Source organism: Protopterus annectens, chromosome 2.part1 (genome assembly GCF_019279795.1).
Source record: "Protopterus annectens isolate FY-2018-M chromosome 2.part1, PAN1.0, whole genome shotgun sequence".
Taxonomy (NCBI): domain Eukaryota; kingdom Metazoa; phylum Chordata; order Ceratodontiformes; family Protopteridae; genus Protopterus; species Protopterus annectens.
The window spans coordinates 724,574,917-724,593,915 of record NC_056729.1 but is presented as its reverse complement, the minus strand read 5'-3'; positions in this window follow the sequence as shown (position 1 = coordinate 724,593,915).

Below are 18,999 nucleotides of genomic sequence, written 5' to 3'. Positions count from 1 at the left end.
AACACACAAAAACCCAAAAAAAATAAACAGGTGATATTTGTTGAAGTTCACACTCATCCACAAATGTGGTGGGCTGCAGAGTCCAACATATGGAATGCTCACACTGGGCATGCTCACACACTTTGATAAATGAGACATATGTCAGACAACATGCCATGGGAAGGCTGAACTGGGCATGCTCACACACTTAAGCCAAATCTCAGTTTAGTAGTTGGACACACGTCTGGTATTTTTACGTGTTATTCCAGGAACCAACCACATTACAGCAGTCTGCCCAGTGCACAGTTAAATGACTACAGAGACATACGTGATATAGTGGATCCCTCCCATATGCAAACATCTTCCACAGATGCACAAGTTGTTCATACAAACAGGGAATGCTATGGCAATAAAGATGTGCAAACAGTCTATCAGCAACAAATAATGTGCATTTGACAATTAAACATATGGGTGTGGAGGTCAACACTAGGCTGTTTGCCCTAGGGAATGACAGCTTAGCCAGAGTGTGCTTGGTGTCTGCCTCCCCACAGGATGCACATTCCCCTTTCTAAACACCGATGATGTCAGCACCCTATAAGTAAAGCAGGAGAAAAGAAACCTCCCAGTAATGCGAATAGCGCACTCTGCTAATGCGTCCTTCACAAGTGTCATAAGCTAGGTAGGGGGTTGAATCTTGCAAATGCTCAGTGTGGGGTTGGTGTGTGTGTAAGTCTGTGGGAGAGAAATGTCCCTTTTGGCAACTAGGAAAACACACTACAGGATGCACTTTCCCCTTTCTAAACACCGATGATGTCAGCACTCTATAATTATAGCAGGAGAAGGAAAACCTCCCAGTAATGCGAATAGCACACTCTGCTAATGTGACTGTCGCATGTGTCATAACATAGTTAGGTAGGGGGTTGAATCCTGTAAATGCTCGGTGTGTGTGTAAGTCTGTGGGAGAAAAATGTCCCTTTTGGCAACTAGTTGAACAGACTACAGGATGCACATTTCCCTTTACTAAACACTGATGATGTCAGCACCCTATAAGTACAGCAAGAGAAGAGAACCCTACCAGTAATGCAAATAGCGCGCTCTGCTAATGTGTCCGTCTCAAGTGTCATAATATAGTTAGGTAGGGGTTTGAATCCTGCAATGTGTGTGTTTGGCTGAGGGGGGTTAGTGTGTGTATAATTGTGTAAGAGGGAAATGTCCCTTTTGGCAACAAGGAGAACAGACTACAGGATGCACATTTCCCTTTCTAAATGCTGATGATGTCAGCACCCTATAAGTACAGCAAGAGAAGGGAAACCTCCCAGTAATGCGAATAGCACACTCTGCTAATGTGTCCGTCTCGAGTGTCATAACATAGTCAGATAGGAGTTTGAATCCTGCAAACGGCAATGGTGTGTATTTGACTGAGGGGGGTTAGTGTGTGTGAGAGGGAAATGTCCCTTTTGGCAACTAGGAGAACAGACTACAGGATGCACATTTCCCTTTCTAAACGCTGATGATGTCAGCACCCTATAAGTACAGCAAAAGAAGGGAAACCTCCCAGTAATGTGAATAGCACACTCTGCTAATGTGTCCGTCTCAAGTATCATAATATTGTTAGGTAGGTGTTTGAATCCTGCAAATGGCAAGTGTGTTTGGCTGAGGGGGGTTAGTTTGTGTGGAAAGACAATGTCCCTCTTGGCAACTAGGTGAACAGACTACAGGATGCACATTTCCCTTTCTAAACACTGATGATGTCAGCACCCTATAAGTAAAGCAAGAGAAGAAAAACCTCCCAGTAATGCGACTAGTGTGCTCAGCTAATGCGTCCGTCTCAAGTGTCATAATATAGTTAGGTAGGGGTTTGAATCCTGCAAATGGCAAGTGTGTGTGTTTGGCTGAGCGGGGTCAGTGTGTGTTTGAGGGAAATGTCCCTTTTGGCAACTAGGAGAACAGACTACAGGATGCACATTTCCCTTTCTAAACACTGATGATGTCAGCACCCTATAAGTACAGCAAGAGAAGGAAAACCTCCCTGTAATGCGAATAGCACACTCTGCTAAAGTGTCCATCTCGAGTTTCATAACATAGTCAGATAGGGGTTTGAATCCCGCAATTGGCAAGTGTGTGTTTTTGGCTGAGGGGGGTTAGTGTGTGTGAGGAAAATGTCCCTTTTGGCAACTAGGTGAACAGACTACAGGATGCACATTTCCCTTTCTAAACACTGTTCAGCTGAAGGCCATGGCTCTGGCACAAGTTGTCTGTTTCTATGATGCCCCTTTGGAAGATGCTTGTGTCGGCTGGAGAGTCGATTATGGTGGCCAGTTCGCAGTCATCTGCATATTTGGTCAGCCACAGTCCGTCCGTGTTGGCCTGTACCTCCAATAAATATATACCAAACAAGAGAGGTCCCAGGACTGAGCCTTGTGGGACACAACTCGTAACTGGTTTGGAGTCTGGCATGGCTCCAGCAATTCTAACCATGTGGGTTCTGTCCTTGAGCCACTGTGCAATCCATCTAGTGACATAGGGGCTTATATTTAAGCTGGTGAGCTTCTCTAGAATGCCCAAGTGGGGTATTGTTGTGAAGGCTTTGCAGGTCCAGGTAGGCTGTGTGAACCACCTTCCCCTCGTCAATGGCCTTGGTGACTGTTTCAAAGAAATCAACCAGGTTAAACCTGGTAGTGCTGGTGTGCTCTCAGTAGCCCTGAACCAGGCATCTGTTACTGCACAGATATCGATGTTCTCCATGCCAAGGAGTTTTCGGGTGCATGCATCTGGAGGTTTAGACTTCTGGCGTTGGGTAGCATTACTCTTAGTTTCTTATCCCTTGTGATACCTATGAAGGTGGGTTTGTCAATTGAGCCTTGCCTAACATAGGCACTATGGGGGGTAGCAAGAGCCTTTGCCAATATCTGAAAGCCCAGGGGTGACAGGTGCAGGCCATCCCTAGCGAAGCAGGTAGTTCAACAGAAGATGAATATGTGAAGGTGTAGTGCCTGTGATTAGTTAGCAGTAGCATATATAACTGCTCACGTGGACACATGCCAGGTAAGTCATATGCACTGTGTCACAGGCAATGTACATGTGAACAGGACAAACAGTGACATCCTGTCAAGTGGGATATGGACATACATATAGTAAGCTATGCAAATGGCACTAGGAGTCCACAGAAGCTCTATAACTATGCATTGCAGGTGTGATCAGTATTCCAGGGTAATTGCAAGCAAACATGCATGCAAACAAAGGTACAGTAAACAGGGCTACATGTAGTCCATTGTACAACAAACAAGCTGTACCAGTTCCAGTAGGTAACACTGCAAATATGCAGGCACTATGCACATGTACATGGAAATACACGGGTCAGATGGCTAGGGTCCAGTCTCAGTGCACACAAGTGTACAGACCATGTACTGTCAGGATGTACAATAACTGGATGGAAACCCATGTGCTCATACCTGCAGTAATACACATGTCAAATAACAGACACTGAGCCTTCACTCAGTGGTTCCATACTTAGTAGGATGTATGCTACCTGGCCTGCCACCACAGTATCCCTGACATATATGGGGACTCTCCCTCCTGTGACAGTTAGTTTTGTGTGTTGGGGCTGTCTAGCATGGTATGAGATGTGAGCATGCAGTGCTAGGGAGCTCCTGTGTGTCCTGTACCAGTCGTGTAGTACTGCACACATATCAACATCCTCAAACATCTGCATTGCAGAGTCCAGTGTGGGCAACATGCCACTTGCAATTTACATGTCCATCATTGCGTATTACTACATTCATTACCTTATCCCCTGTGCTACCTATGTATGTAGCCTTCTGCTGACATCATCACCACCAGCATGCCAGCATGTGCAGATGATACACTATGGTACTTACCATGGGTGTAGACAACAGGACATGACAATCACACACTTACTGCATCAGGCATGCTGTGATATAACCACAATTAATTCAGCACACAGTACTGTTAACAACAAGATACTATTACTACACATCTATGTGGTCACCCTGTGCATCAGCAACATGTTAACCTGTACCTGCACAGTTGTTACAGATTGCAGGAGGTGGCACAGTTTCATCATATGCACAGGGTGTGAACTTGGTATGCCTGAGTCAGCCACCGATACCACCGATTAACATGTATGTGTATGTGTGTTGGTGAGGGACAGCAGTAGAAGGTGGGGCAATGTTGATGCAGTGTGTGCGTGTATGCGGTAGCCCTAGGTGTTGTCAATTCGCATGTGTGTATGGATGCACACAGTTCCACCTCATGGCTGCCATATACTGGTGTTTGTGGACAGCCACAGACTGTACCTGCCAGGTCATACAGACCAGTGTCTCTGGCCACGGACATGGTACCTGCGCCTTGCAGGGGTGCTATGGACCATATCCAGTACCAACCCAGACTGGGTACTGTCATCAGAAGCAGGTGTTTATTGACTGGAAACAGATCCCTGTCGGGCCCGGCCAGAGCCACGTGCACGTGGTCTCCTGGGGTGGTCTGATGACAGCACAGACCCAGCATTGCTGGGGCTGCTGCTGGCACTATGGGGGTGGCCACGGCCCTGTTGTCGTCCGCGACGACTGCCAGCTGCTGCTGTTGCTGGCATGTAGCCACGTTGACGCCTCAACCACCCACCATCGCCCTGGCTCATGGACATGTAGTTGTGGAACCGGTCTAATATGTCCCCACAACGTCTGTCTGTCTATGACATCGGTGAAATCACGGATGGCAGCCGCAATGTCACGCATAATGTCAGTCATGGCTGTGCGACATGCTGTCAGCTCCCTCAGACCCTGTCTGGTGTACCGTTCCATACGTTACTGCGCCTGCATGACAGCCCGAAACATAGCTGAGGTTGTAAGACCTCTGTGGGCACGTCTGACAGGGGCAGTGCACGGATGCTCCCACGAGAACCCCTGGACATCTGTCTGTGTGGTACCATCTCTGGGCCATGCCCATGGCTGCTGTGTGGGGAGGCATGTGCCACAGATACCACATTACCCTGGTCAATGCCCACTGTATGCTGTCCATCACCTAGGGACGTTGGTGACAAAGGGTGTATTGGCAGGATAACTGTGCACATTGATGGGGTCGACAGCTGTGTACTGTCAATCGGCTGACCAATGGCGGACCCTGGTATACTTTCCTGTGCCATTACACAGATGTCATCATTATCAGTACCCATGGCACCTGATTCAGGTTCCCTGCTACATGACACCAGAGCAGCACCAGAACCTGTGGGAGGGAAACAGGAAACACAGTTTACAATGTGTACACATTACCAGTGATGCACACATGCACACATGCACAGGTGCACAGGTGTACACATGCACTGGTGCATACATGCACAGGTGCACACATGCACACATGCACAGGTGCACACATGCAGAGGTGCGCACATGTACACATGCACACATGCACAGGTGCACAGGTTCACACATGCACAGGTGCACACATGCACACATTCACAGGTGCACACATGCACACATGCACACATGCACAGGTGCACATGTACACATGCACACATGCACACATGCACAGGTGCACAGGTGCACAGGTGAACACATGCACAGGTGCACACATGCACACATGCACAGGTGCACACATGCACAGGTGCACACATGTACACATGCACACATGCACAGGTGCACACATGTACACATGCACACATGCACAGGTGCACATGTACACATGCACACATGCACAGGTGCACAGGTGCACACATGCACAGGTGCACACATGCACACATGCACACATGCACAGGTGCACACATGCACACATGCACAGGTGCACACATGCACAGGTGCACACATGTACACATGCACAGGTGCACACATGCACAGGTGCACACATGCACACATGCACAGGTGCACAAATGCACACATGCACAGGTGCACACATGCACAGGTGCACACATGTACACATGCACAGGTGCACACATGCACACATGCACTCATGCACACATGCACACATGCACACATGCACAGGTGCACACATGCACACATGCACACATGCGCACACATGCACACATGCACACATGCACACAGTTTCACACAATTGTACAGTACTCAGTATGCGTGATATCAACACACAGACACATACACACCTACATGCATACAAAGAGCACTACTAAGTGAGCCAAATAGTACTATTACTATCAACACTATTACAGGAATTGTTAATACACACTCACCAGCATGGATAGGCTGCATTGCTGTTATACCAGAGGGACCTGTAGACGTGAAGAAACTAATGTCAGTGGGCACAACTGTGCCATTGTTACTGAGTATGATACAGGTCAGTAGTACAACAGTCGCCTTTCACAGGCCAGCTGCTAATATTGAGGATATCACACTTGCACATTAAATACTATGGTGACAGCTACAAACCAAGGACACACCTCACACATGCATTAACTACCAGTGTACACAACAGTCAACTATACATATGGCATATTACCTGCACGTTCACTGTCTTGCTGCTGCGTGGCTCCAGGCTCCATCATAATGCATGTCTGCTGCTGTTGTTTTTGCTGGCGGACTGGAGCCACTACACTCATGAGTAGTCCCTCCAGTCTGGTGAGTGGGGGATGTGTAGCCACCCCACCACCTGTGGCGACCTGTTGCCTGTGGATATCCGATGCATGCTGACGGACATGTCTGATTAAATCACTGCAGTGATGTCATACCTGCTCATATGTCCTATTATGCATGCCTATGTCATTTACCCGACGGACAAGGTCTTGCCACAGTGCAGCCCTCTCCTGCTGATTCTGGCTGGTGCGGGAAAAGAGTATTGCATAATCCCGCACCAGGCTCTGGTGTATCTCCTCATCCTGAGCTGTGGCATAAGTGGGATTCCGGTGGGCCATGTACCTGAGAAAGAAAATAACCTGATATCAGCAATATATGTCAGCAGAATTTGGCACACATACTACACATGCTACTCGACTGTTATGATACAACATATCTCACATATGTAGCATCTGTCTGTCTATTGGTGGATACACATGTAAATGGCCAGGTATCAGTGCTCAGCCAGCAACTGTGCAACAGTACCTGGCACACTCCATACGACATACTACCAAACCCCAGCAGTCAGAACACTGATTCAGGTCAAGAGTAAGGGGTTTGTATCTAGGTACTGTATGGCCTACATCATCAACTACTGTGAGCTGAACACACACTGATTGCCCTGGATATACATATCCCACCTCCACCACCAGCACAAACGACTATAGTGAATAACATTACAGATGCAAACTTTACACTTTTTAACAGTGACATGGTATCCTTTCAGCACACTGGGCCAGTGGCAGATACAATCCACAATGCTGACCCCTACACAATTGCTTTCTACAGACATCTCCGAGAATGCATGGATCATGCAATCCCATATATGACCAAGACACTCTCCACAAAGGGACAGCATCCTGTCTGGTGGACTCCAGCCATAGACAGATTGTATTACAGAAGATGGAAGCTACTGCAAGACAGAGCATAATTCCATAAAGGGAGGGCATGTCTGAGCAGCACTAGTAAGGATCTATTTTCCATCATACAAACATCCATGGAGAACTTTGAGAGGGAAATCAAGAGGGACACTACAGATAACCAGAAGGCCTTCTTCAGTTATGTTAGCAACCTGGTCAGGATCCATCCTCTATGCCCATAGTTAGTACATAACAACACATATTTCACTGACACCACAGATATTGACAACATTGTGGCAGACAGGTTCAGTGCAGGTGTCACCCCGCCCTCTTCCCCAAAATAAGACATAGTTATTCCAGCTGACTGTAACCTCCCTGTCATCACAGATGTCCAGGTGAGAGCCACCCTCAAGACAGCAGAATACACAACATGAATGGGACCTGATGGTATCCCCAGTTGCATGCTACATAAACTCTGACAGGAGCTAAACACACATATAGAAGTGCTATGTAACACTAGCCTGACTACAGGATATATACCTGTACACTGGCACACAGCAGCAGTGGTTCCACTTCATGAAGGAGGCACGTCAACATACCAATACAATACAACACAATACATTACATTACAATGCAATACTATACAATATGCTATTGCCCCTGGGACTACAGCAGCGTACTGTTCTGCTACCCTGACCATTGTGACACATGTGGTGTGATGGTACCTGCTGCTGTCACACAGTTACACAGGGTGACTCATATGGCATATTACCTATCTGACTAACATTCAGCAGGGGTATGTGTGACATGTACTCATGGGGAGTCTTGCTTCTTAACAATGTGTGGTTTATTGTAGGGTATGTCTTATCTGTGGGTAGGAACTTTTACTTCCACATGTGCACTCTATTGCAGTGGCACGGACGACACACAGCAGACATTTAGGTTGTGGATGGTGTGAGGTGTTACTATGGTTGTTGGACATCTGTCATGGGTGTGACTTACATATGTAAATCCGGGAGTGGTAACCTCTATGTGGGTAGTATATGTGTACTCTGTGGTGTTGTCAGTCACTGTGCATTGGTAATGTGTTTGAGTGCATTGTCACAGTGTTGTACATGTCACTGTGTCCTTCTCCATATCTGTAGCTGTCATGTGAGGTCCATACCATGGCATCCATTATGTGGTGTGGAGGGGTACACCGACCTACATGTCCATAGCTGACACACCATGTCCGCTGACACATACCATGTGCAGGTATTCCAGGGATAGTGTGCCACTGTGAATATCATTGGGGCCACTATTGTACACATTTATGACCCTGTTCACCCCTGACACATGCAGTGGTGGGCAGCCAATCACATATCTGGTGGTTACTGGTGTAGGTGATTTGGAATATGGTATGGTACTCCGGTTTTGACACTGGTGTTCACTCCATGCCTTTGTCACCAGGCACCTGTTGCAATACATCTGTACACATGTGCCTCACTCAGAATTTATATACATCTCTCTCTCTCTATCTCTCTCTCTCTCTATATATATATATATATATATATATATGTGTGTGTATATAGATATATATATATATATATATATATATATATATATATATATATATATGTCTGTATACATATACACATATATATATTGATGTACATATATTGCTATAGATGTGGAGGGGGGGCACAGAGGGGTGAGAGTGACAGAGGGGGTGGGACAGGCTGTGTTGAAGGTCGTCATATACAGTCATACCTGTAGATAGTCAGATCAGTCTGTCTATGTATATGTATCTACATATATCTATATCTGTATGTGTGCATTACATATATATGTTTGTACAATATTCTATCTACATCTGTCTATGTATTCCTACATCTCTCTCTCTATGTATGTATACATATATGCATATCATATATATATATATGTATATATATATATATATATATATATATATATATATATATATACACATACATATGTTGACATACATGTTATCCATATGATAGACAGGTATATCAACATGTTTGTCTACCATACTGTATACACACACTAACATACTGCTAAACATACATAACTGTGAAACCTACTTTGTACATGGCACTACAACCTACAATCAACCAACATTGATATGTGCACATAGATGTTCTCACATACAAATGTATGTACAGCCTTCACTGATAGTTGCTGTATGTCCCCTGCCCTTTACACATCTTCATTTACATATGGATACAGACCAATGACACATATGGAGGGTTCACAGTATGTAGACCTTTATAGTATTACTTTACATTACCTGTGTTTGACACAGCTGCTTGTGTTGCCGTCTGGTTCTCTGTCCTGCTGCTCCACTTCCCAGTTGTCAGCTTTCAGGTGGCTGTTGCTAAACAATTTGTTTGTGTCTGCTTAATTGCAATTTTCTCTGTCTCTGTCTCTGTCTCTGTCTCTGTCTCTCTCTGTCTGTCTGTCTCTCATGTCCTTCTCAGGGTGCAATGAAAGTATTGCATGTGTGGACTGGGAGTACAGCATACTTTGTAGGTATCTGCATATGCCCATGTGATGGCCTCTGAACCAGTTGTTAGCCAGCATTTGCTAATTGCATGCAGCCAGTTGTGTACTGATTGCAGTTCTCACTGTGATTTCAGAACAGTGCTATAAAGAGGTATGTGAGATAGGCATAGCCCTTTCAGATTTTAAGGGCAGGGACCATGCTGTTATGCTGTGGAAAATGTTCTGTGAGTATAAAGGTTGATATCTCTCTCATATTTCCAGGTGTGTTGTAGATTAACATTCCTCCATTCATTTCTCCAGTTTCCTGTACTAACTGTGTATGTACAATGACACCTACAACTACTACTACTGTTAATGTGTGTGTGTGTGCTTTCCTTTCACTTTTGCTTGCACGTTGTTGCTAAGGCTTCAATAGTTGCCCTTTACAGTCACTACTTGTATGCCTGCTAGGTGTCCTGACTGTAGTGTGCTGCTGTAGCTTTCCTATTTTCCATGTACATTCACACCTTGGAATGCTTGCTATATCTGCTAGGGTGTTACAGCATGCAGTGTGATCTGGCCATGGTGTGGGCCTTGACATCTATTAGGGTATTTGAGTATGCTGCTGAGCAGGCCCCAGAGACTTTCAGGTTCATCTGTTATGTGCCTCATGGAATGGTACATATCAGTGGGGTATACCCATTAAAATGTCTGGTATGCTGCAGTTGTGACTGTGGGTTAGCATGAGCATATGTATTACTACACTTTTTCTGCCATGCAAGTGGTGAATACTTTCAGGACTCCATAGTTACCATTGCATGTGTTACACCTTTCTGCCTACTGTTTGTACATTTCACATGGAGTCTGTGGGGCATCCCTGTAAGACATTCACTGTTGCTATGTCTAGGCTCTTAACTATTCAAATATGGCGGTGAAAGACCCGTCATGTGTACAGATATTTGCAGGTTGTCCACATTTCTGCCTCATATTTTGGTCAATATCTCATGCACACCTTTTTCAGGCAAATCACTCTGGGCTCAAGTCAGAATATGGTGACAAACATTCAAGTTTCAGACTTCATACCCTTCCAAACATCCCACAAAGTGCAGACCCTGTTACTCTCTGAACTGTCTGCGTTTGTTGTAACATTATTTGTAATGTGTCCCTGGTTTTGGGCCTTTGCTCCACATATTTTATTACTTGGTCCAGATGTGTTCCTGTAAGAGGTTGTGGGGTATGGGCAGTGATTATCCTGCTGTGAGTATGTGTGTGGCTTGCAAGGTGCTATAGTGACATTATTACCTACTAGCTTCCAACTAGCATGGCTGTTTCTGTTCACACACTACTATTATGGAAATCCACTAGTTTTGATAGTAATTCTAAATGGCATGCTTTGTGTACTACACATCTATATTCCCTTTACATTCATTCCTACTATTACATGATATATTTATTTTAGCACAATGTTCTTGTATAAGAGTCATGGCTTAGTGGTAAGTCATGCAGACTACTGTTTCCAAGGTCCTGGGTTTGGGACTGACAGTGGGATTTTATTTTGCTTTTGAACTGAGTACAGGACCTGCCAATCAAAGTGAGTAAGGCACTTTTAAGCAGTTGTAACCGGGTTAGCACTGGTTTGCGCGGAGCTCACGCATGTGCACTGGCAGTTAGCTCCGCGCACACAAGCTCACACCCGCTTACAACCGCTTAAACGTGCTTACTCTTGCGCACACCCGCGCTATTTTCTTTGAAAGAAAAGAAAATGGGGAGACAGGAAAGTGGTGAAAAAGGGGTCACAAAGAGGGTAAGACAGTAGGGAAACAAGCTTGGGATGTGCAGGAGGGATGTAGGTAAGGCCCATAGCTGCCCATTTCTTCATCAGCAACAGCTGTGCATATGTATTTAATTTGGTGTGACATTTGAAACCTTCCACCCCTGAGAGAGGTGTCAGGACAACAATAATACTTGTTGTACAGCCAGTTGTAATTGATAGGTTCCATGTCCAGCAGACATGTGTGCGGAATGGGCAGCTATGTATGGGGCGTATTTTTTTGTGGGTACAGAGTGCCCTTTTTTTTTTTTTTTCAGGTGAGAGTGGTATGTCAGGTGAAGGAAGTCGGTACAGCTGGGGAGGTAGGTTGGGTAGGTAAACAGACAAGACAAACAAGACGCATACAGGGGCGGTGTATGACATGTGTGGGGGGGTTACGCAATTGACGGGGACGGAGGTTTGGATATCCAGAGCCCATGAGCCCACAGATGGCAACAGTGGAACTGATATCCCCACCCATAGGCAGTTGCCACTGTTCCTTCACTGCCCAGGACGGGGCTGTGCTGGTGGCTGTGTAGGCGGGGCAACAGGCATGCCCATTAGTTGCGCCACCTGTGCCTCGAGCTGGTGTAGGGGCTCGAGAACAGAGTCCCAAATCTCCCTACGCACCACAGTCCGGATGCTACGGAGGGTGAGTGGTGGTCCTCCTCCGGCCACACTTGCAGAGGGGGGGCGAGCCCCATCCCCTGCAGCGCTTCCACCCGCAGGTGGCACAGGGCCACCGGAGGAAGGTCCGGACTCGGCACTTGTGCCAGGTGCACTCGCCAGCTGAGGTGGGAGAGGTGGGTCAGCTGGAACCCGCCTTCCCTGTCGTCCTATGTTTTGCATTATGTCATGACAGTTTGGGTTAGTGACATAGAATACCATTCACAATTAGTTGTAACAGCATGCATTAGTATTCCCATTAACCAAACACCAAGATATTCACACCATTGAACAGCGTGCATAACACATGCATAATTTGAACAGAAATACACAGTCCAACAACATGCAGGGTTAATTGATGGCAACAGGCCATCAGGTGTGGAAGTATGAACAGGGCAGATGCATCAACGGACATGCAAATATATATGACCCAACAGGACAAACGTCCAGGGGTGTTAATTGTGATTGCACATACCATTTTCACGTGGAATGGGTTATATGTGGTTATAGGGTGGGGTAAAGAAAGTAATATTAACACCTTCGAATAACAATACATATGCTGTACATTTCTAATAGCTACAGTTATATACACACTACTGTTCTAACTACAGTTTCCTATATGATAACTATTTCAATTTGGTGATAGGACTGTTACTGCAACATCAATATACATTTTATGGTTCTTCATACACATTCATATCTAGCTTTGTTCAGCTACATCATCCTGCTACATTTGCTTTATATAGCTGTAGACAAGTGTGGATGTTTGGCATATCAAACAATCATCCTATTTGCATATTGCAGACTGAGAGCAACATATCCAGATTTTGGGATACACATTCCAGATGCAGCAACACTTTGAACAGATTTTGCTGTTTGGTTTTGAATCTCACATGCATTTCATTCTGTCTTGACTGCAGTATACTTTATTCAGGGGTTATTACTACTGTATTGCTGGATTCATGACACTTTCTCACACTCTCTCACTTGCTTTCATTTTACTATTCAGGATGGTACTTCTAGGCTTTATTGACATGTTTTACCAGTAGTTATTACAATCCTTTCCAGCAGTCTCACTTCTGTCATGTTTCAGTATTTCCACAGGGATATATTTCACACATGTGATTTCATCATCTTCTGCAGCTATACTTTTCAGCCTGCTGCAGGTTGTGTACTATTTTCTTACAGGTGGGGCATTTTTATTTCAGAATATATGTCAGACAGTTTTATTTTTTGGTTTAACTTACAGGCTGAAACACACTTTTGTAATCAAGCAATACTTGCATACACTTTCACACTGTTACTTGCAGATTTTATTCCTTACTGACTACACTGCACTCTTTTGCTGACTGTCATACTTTTATATTTCTTTACAGTTACTGGTAGTGGATTACTGACCTGCCTGGTGGCGCAACCGCACCAGCCTATCGCCATAGGCTCTGCGGTTCGCAGAACGGACACCTGCAGCTGTAATATAAATGAAGTAATATTGGAATACACATCTCCATAATATCAGCTAGTTTAATTTCTTACATACATAATTAAATGTTACTTACTCAGTAGTGGGCGTTGGGTGTTTGCGGGCCTCCTGGATCCAAAGGTTCAGTTGGTCCTGCTTGTGTCTCTTCAGGTCCGCATGGTGGTGATGGACCTGCTCACCAGTCCTTGGAATCCCTGTGGCACTGGTGAGATCATGAGCCAACCGGTCCCACGCCTCGGCCCTGTATGCTCCCCAGAGGACCTGGCCCTGCATGAGTTGGGCCTCATGATTATGGACTAGGAGCCAGACCATGTACCTGGACTCCTCAACACCCCACCTCTGTGCTCGGAAGCAACTACCCTCTCCTACTCCTGTCATTCTGCCTGCAGGTCAGTTCTACAATCGTTTATGCTGTGTATTCCCGCCTATGGGGCTTATATAGTCCGTTTTTCCCGCACATATCTGTGATTGGCCATTTTGGAATTGTATCAACTTCAGTAAACCTGCATTGTCATGCTCCAGTTTGTATTCATTCCTATATATTAGCTATTATTGCATTTCTAGGTACTGCTGTCATGGCTTAGTGGTTTGGTACCTTAACTATGGTGTAGTAGTATCCTGGGTTCGAACCTGGCCACTGCTTTTTATTTTTCATGACTGTCTAGACATGCTGAGGGGTGTGTCTGTGTAAAGGCAGTTTTGATACGGCTTGCTCAACGTTGCCCGTCGGTTAGCTCGTTTGCGCAGTGCGCAGCTCCGCGCAAACGGGATACACTGGTTTAAGCCTCATTTGGCTATCGGCACGCATATTACGCTCAGCTCAGTTAGGGGCACATAGATTTAGCATGTTAGACCACTGCTCAGCTACGGGCACTCATTTTGCACCAGTTAAACCACTGCTCATCTACGGGCACATGCACTCACTCTGTTAAACTGTAGCTCAGCTATGAGCACATCTGGCATTTTTTCTTCTTTTGTTACCTCACATGTCTTCAATATAAATGGGCTATTTCATTACATTTTACATAAATTGTGGTTTTATGTGTACATATTTGTCAGGGATTTGTTTCCTGCTTATTTTGAAAAAAAAAAATTGGTGTTGTGGGGGCTCGAACCATGAATGCCTACTCTTCAGCCAACATCTCTACCGCTACTCTATTGCTTCCTCGCTTATTTTGCATATTTAGTTCTTATATGCTTTCCCACTGACTGCTAACTGTAGCTGCGCTATGGGCACGCTCGCGCAAATGAGCACACTCACGGTTAAACATCTTTACAATTTAAAAAAAATATATAACATTTTCATTTATATATATTTTATGTTCATAGTCTGTGAGGGCATGTGTTGTGTTGTGTTTATTCACATTTCCATGGACTCTGTTGTGGGTGTTTACTTTGGGCACTTTTACACTTCTGGGGGTGTGTCCGCTTGCAGGGCTCAGCCTACGGACACGCCCCCTACTGTCTTACACAGACCGTGTTAGACTTAGGTGTGATTCAGCATGCTCTCATGAATATGCAAAGCATGCTGACATCACTCCGTTTAACTACAGCCTCCGTGTAAGAGTTATAACTCTTACACGGAGGCTTCGTGAATCCTTGCCATAGTAATATGAAGTTAACATAATGTATAAATAAGCATTAAACAATATAAACATTTCATTCCATTACATTAGACAGTTTCATATCAAATAGCTAATCCTCATAATATTGTAATTTAGCATGCAAGTCTCCAGTGTTATTGTGCAACACTGCTGGTATTTTTGCACTAAGTATATATGCAAGAAAGACAAGGGATGACATTAATAGATCTACATTGACTTACTTCAAAAGAAGAAGCAAAAATTTTGAAATAATCACTACACAGATCAAAATCTTAACAGAGAATGGGCTGGCTCAGAGGTAATATATGGCTAAAGCCCTGACTATGACCCAAGTCAACTAGGTTTGAATAGCAGACCAAACACTTGAAGAGATGGCCTGGAAGGGTGGGAGTAAGTTGCTGATGCTGGTTTCTTATCCTGTGGAAGGAAACGCATGCTGAGGAGTGAGGAGTACAGCATGTGGTATACAAGCTAGGGACATGTAAGCTTCTGCATACAGGCTGGGGACATGCAAGTTGCAGCATATGAGGACATGCAAGCTGCGGCATATACACTGGGGACATGCAAGTTGCAACATATGGGGACATGCAAGCTCTGGCTTACACACTGGGGTCATGCAAGTGAGGACACACTCACTGGGGGCATGCAAGCTAGAGTATATGGGGATATGCATGCTGTGGCATGCACACAAGGGATATGCTAGCTGTGACATACACAATGGGGGCATGCAAGCTGCGACATACACACTGGGAGCATTCAAGCTGCAACATATGGGGGCATGCAAGCTGCAGCATGTGGAGATATTCAAGCTGTGGCATACAAATTGGGCACATGCAAGCTGCAGCATATGGGGACATTCAAGCTGTGGCATACACACTGGGGACATGCAAGCTGCAGCATACAGAGACATGCAAATTCAGCATACAGTTTAGGACATGCAAGCTGGGAGTTACATGTATGATAGTACATCTCTGATTACAATTGGAAGGAGACATAGCCAGCCTGTACCTGTGTGAGTGTGTGCTATCAGCCAACCATGGGGGAGTACTTTGGCCCTATCCAGAAAAAACATTATGGCTACATGGATGACAGCCTGTAGTCACTAACTCTCACCTTAAGGGGGAACAAATGGGTATATCAGGTCATCAGAAGACTGTTTGAAGGCGGACAATAAGATAAAATGAATAAAGGAATCAAGGATCTCATAACTCCCTTGTAGACCAAGTTGTATACTCAAAAAATGACTGTATTAAAAATAACACTGCTGGCCAAAGACTTAAATAGACTCTATACCACTCTTTTCATAACAGTTATCTTTATATGTTAGTAAAATGCATATGGTATCATCTTAAGTCAAGCATATGCCTGATGTATCACTTATGGAAGCTTTGAGTTTTTCAGTCTTACCCTCTTATTCTATAGCAGAAATGTTTAGCCCAGATTCATAATGGCTGCCTGAATCTTACAGGAACACTTGGAGGCACCTGTGTTATGTAATAATGCATGCCAGAAATTGAAAAAAAGTGGGTGGGAAAGTTAAACTTTATAATGCAGCTAAAGTTATAATCTTTTCTTTTTCTTTTGTGCTTTAAACAATGCTCTGCTTGACTTGTGAATGGCTGCACTCTATAGAAAGTATTATAGGTGCTAGCAGAGAGATAAAAATGTCACAGTCACTAATACCTCTCAACCTCTTAGAGCAATAAATTTGGACAAAGTCATAAATAATGGGGGATGCAAAGGTCCAAAAATAGGGACAATTTTTAAATATTGCTCTTACAAACTTAGGAATTTGATAGAATAACATGTTTCATGTTAGCATGAATTTTCTGAAGAGTATGAAGTCTAAAACTCAAACGTCTATCATTTTCTGACTTCAATCTTTAATGTCTTGCCAATAATTTTCCAGAAAACCACAACTTTAAGACAAATGGGCCAAAAATATGAGAGGTATGCCGCAAAAATCTTATTTTCTACAATACTTGTAGTTTAACTGTATTCTGTAGTTGTAGTGAGAAGGTAGAGTGGGTGGAGAGTGTTTTGTAACCTCTTGCAGATTTCTTTTGTAAATGGATGTAAATTGTAGTAACTTCTAAATCTTTTTGTTTTGTACAACACTTTTTCACCAACTCATCACTTTATTTTCGTCAGCACCCATTCATTACCTGAACTAACACATAAACTCCTTCTGGGTGAAGTTATCACCAGGAATATTAATATAACTTCTTTTTCTTCTTTCGACTGCTCCCATTAGGGGTAGCCACAACAGATCATCTGTTTCCATTTCTTCCTGTCCTCTGCATCTTGATCTGTCACACCATCCACCTGCATGTCCTCCCTCACCACATCCATAAACCTTATCTTAGGCCTTCCTCTTTTCCTGTTACCTGGCAGCTTCATCCTTAGCATATTTTCCCAATATACTCTGCATCCCTCCTCAGCACATCTCCAAAACATTGTAATTTTGCCTCTCTGGCTTTTTCTCCAAACCCTCCGACCTGGGCTGACCCTCTAATATACTTATTCCTAATTCTGTCCACCCTCATCACACCCAGTGCAAATCTTAACATCTTTAACTCTGCCATGTCCAGCTCTGACTCCTGCCTTTTTGTCAATGCCACTGTCTCCAACCCATATAACATAGCTGGTCTCACTACCCTCTTGTAGACCTTCCCTTTCACTCTTACTGGTACTTGTCTGTCACAAATCACTCAAGACACTCTTCTCCACCCACTCCATCCTGCCTGTACTCTCTTGTTCACCTCTCTTCCACACTCACCTTTACTCTGAACTGCTGATCCCAAGTATTTAAACTCATCCACCTTCACCACCTCTACTCCCTGCATCCTCACCATTCCTTTATCCTCCCTCTCATTCACACACATATATTCTGTCTTAGTCCTGCTGACCTTCATTCCTCTTCTCTCTAGAACATATCTCCACCTCTCCAGGGTCTCCTCCACACATTCCCTACTCTCACTACAGATCACAATGTCATCTGCAAACATCATAATCCACGGAGACTCCTGTCCGATCTCATCTGTCAACCTGTCCATCACCATTGCAAATAAGAAAGGGCTCAGAGCTGATCCTTGGTGCAATCCCACCTCCAATATAGCACATATTCAAAAATCCAATATGAAGAAATCATACCTTTGCATTTACTGACCACTCTATTTCAATCAGCAGCCATTTATTCCCTGTATTGTGATCTAGCCTGTGAAATGCTGTTCCACAATGTTGCTAAGTAAACAGTGCCTAGTGCCTGACATGTTTACATATTATGTTTATATATATTTGCATATTTTAGTATGGATACATGCAAGGTAAATGTAGATACACACCAGGTATCACTGAAATTTTTGTTCCAGCATTTATGCAGATTTCACGTAGTACCAGCATGTACCATGTACTTTTTCTTGGTCATGTAAAAGGAATTATTAAGAGAGTGTAAATTCAAATTTGCCATAAAAATAAAATTACACTTTCTCAAATTCCTGACAACCCATTTGGATCAGAAGCAATTACTGAACAGTGT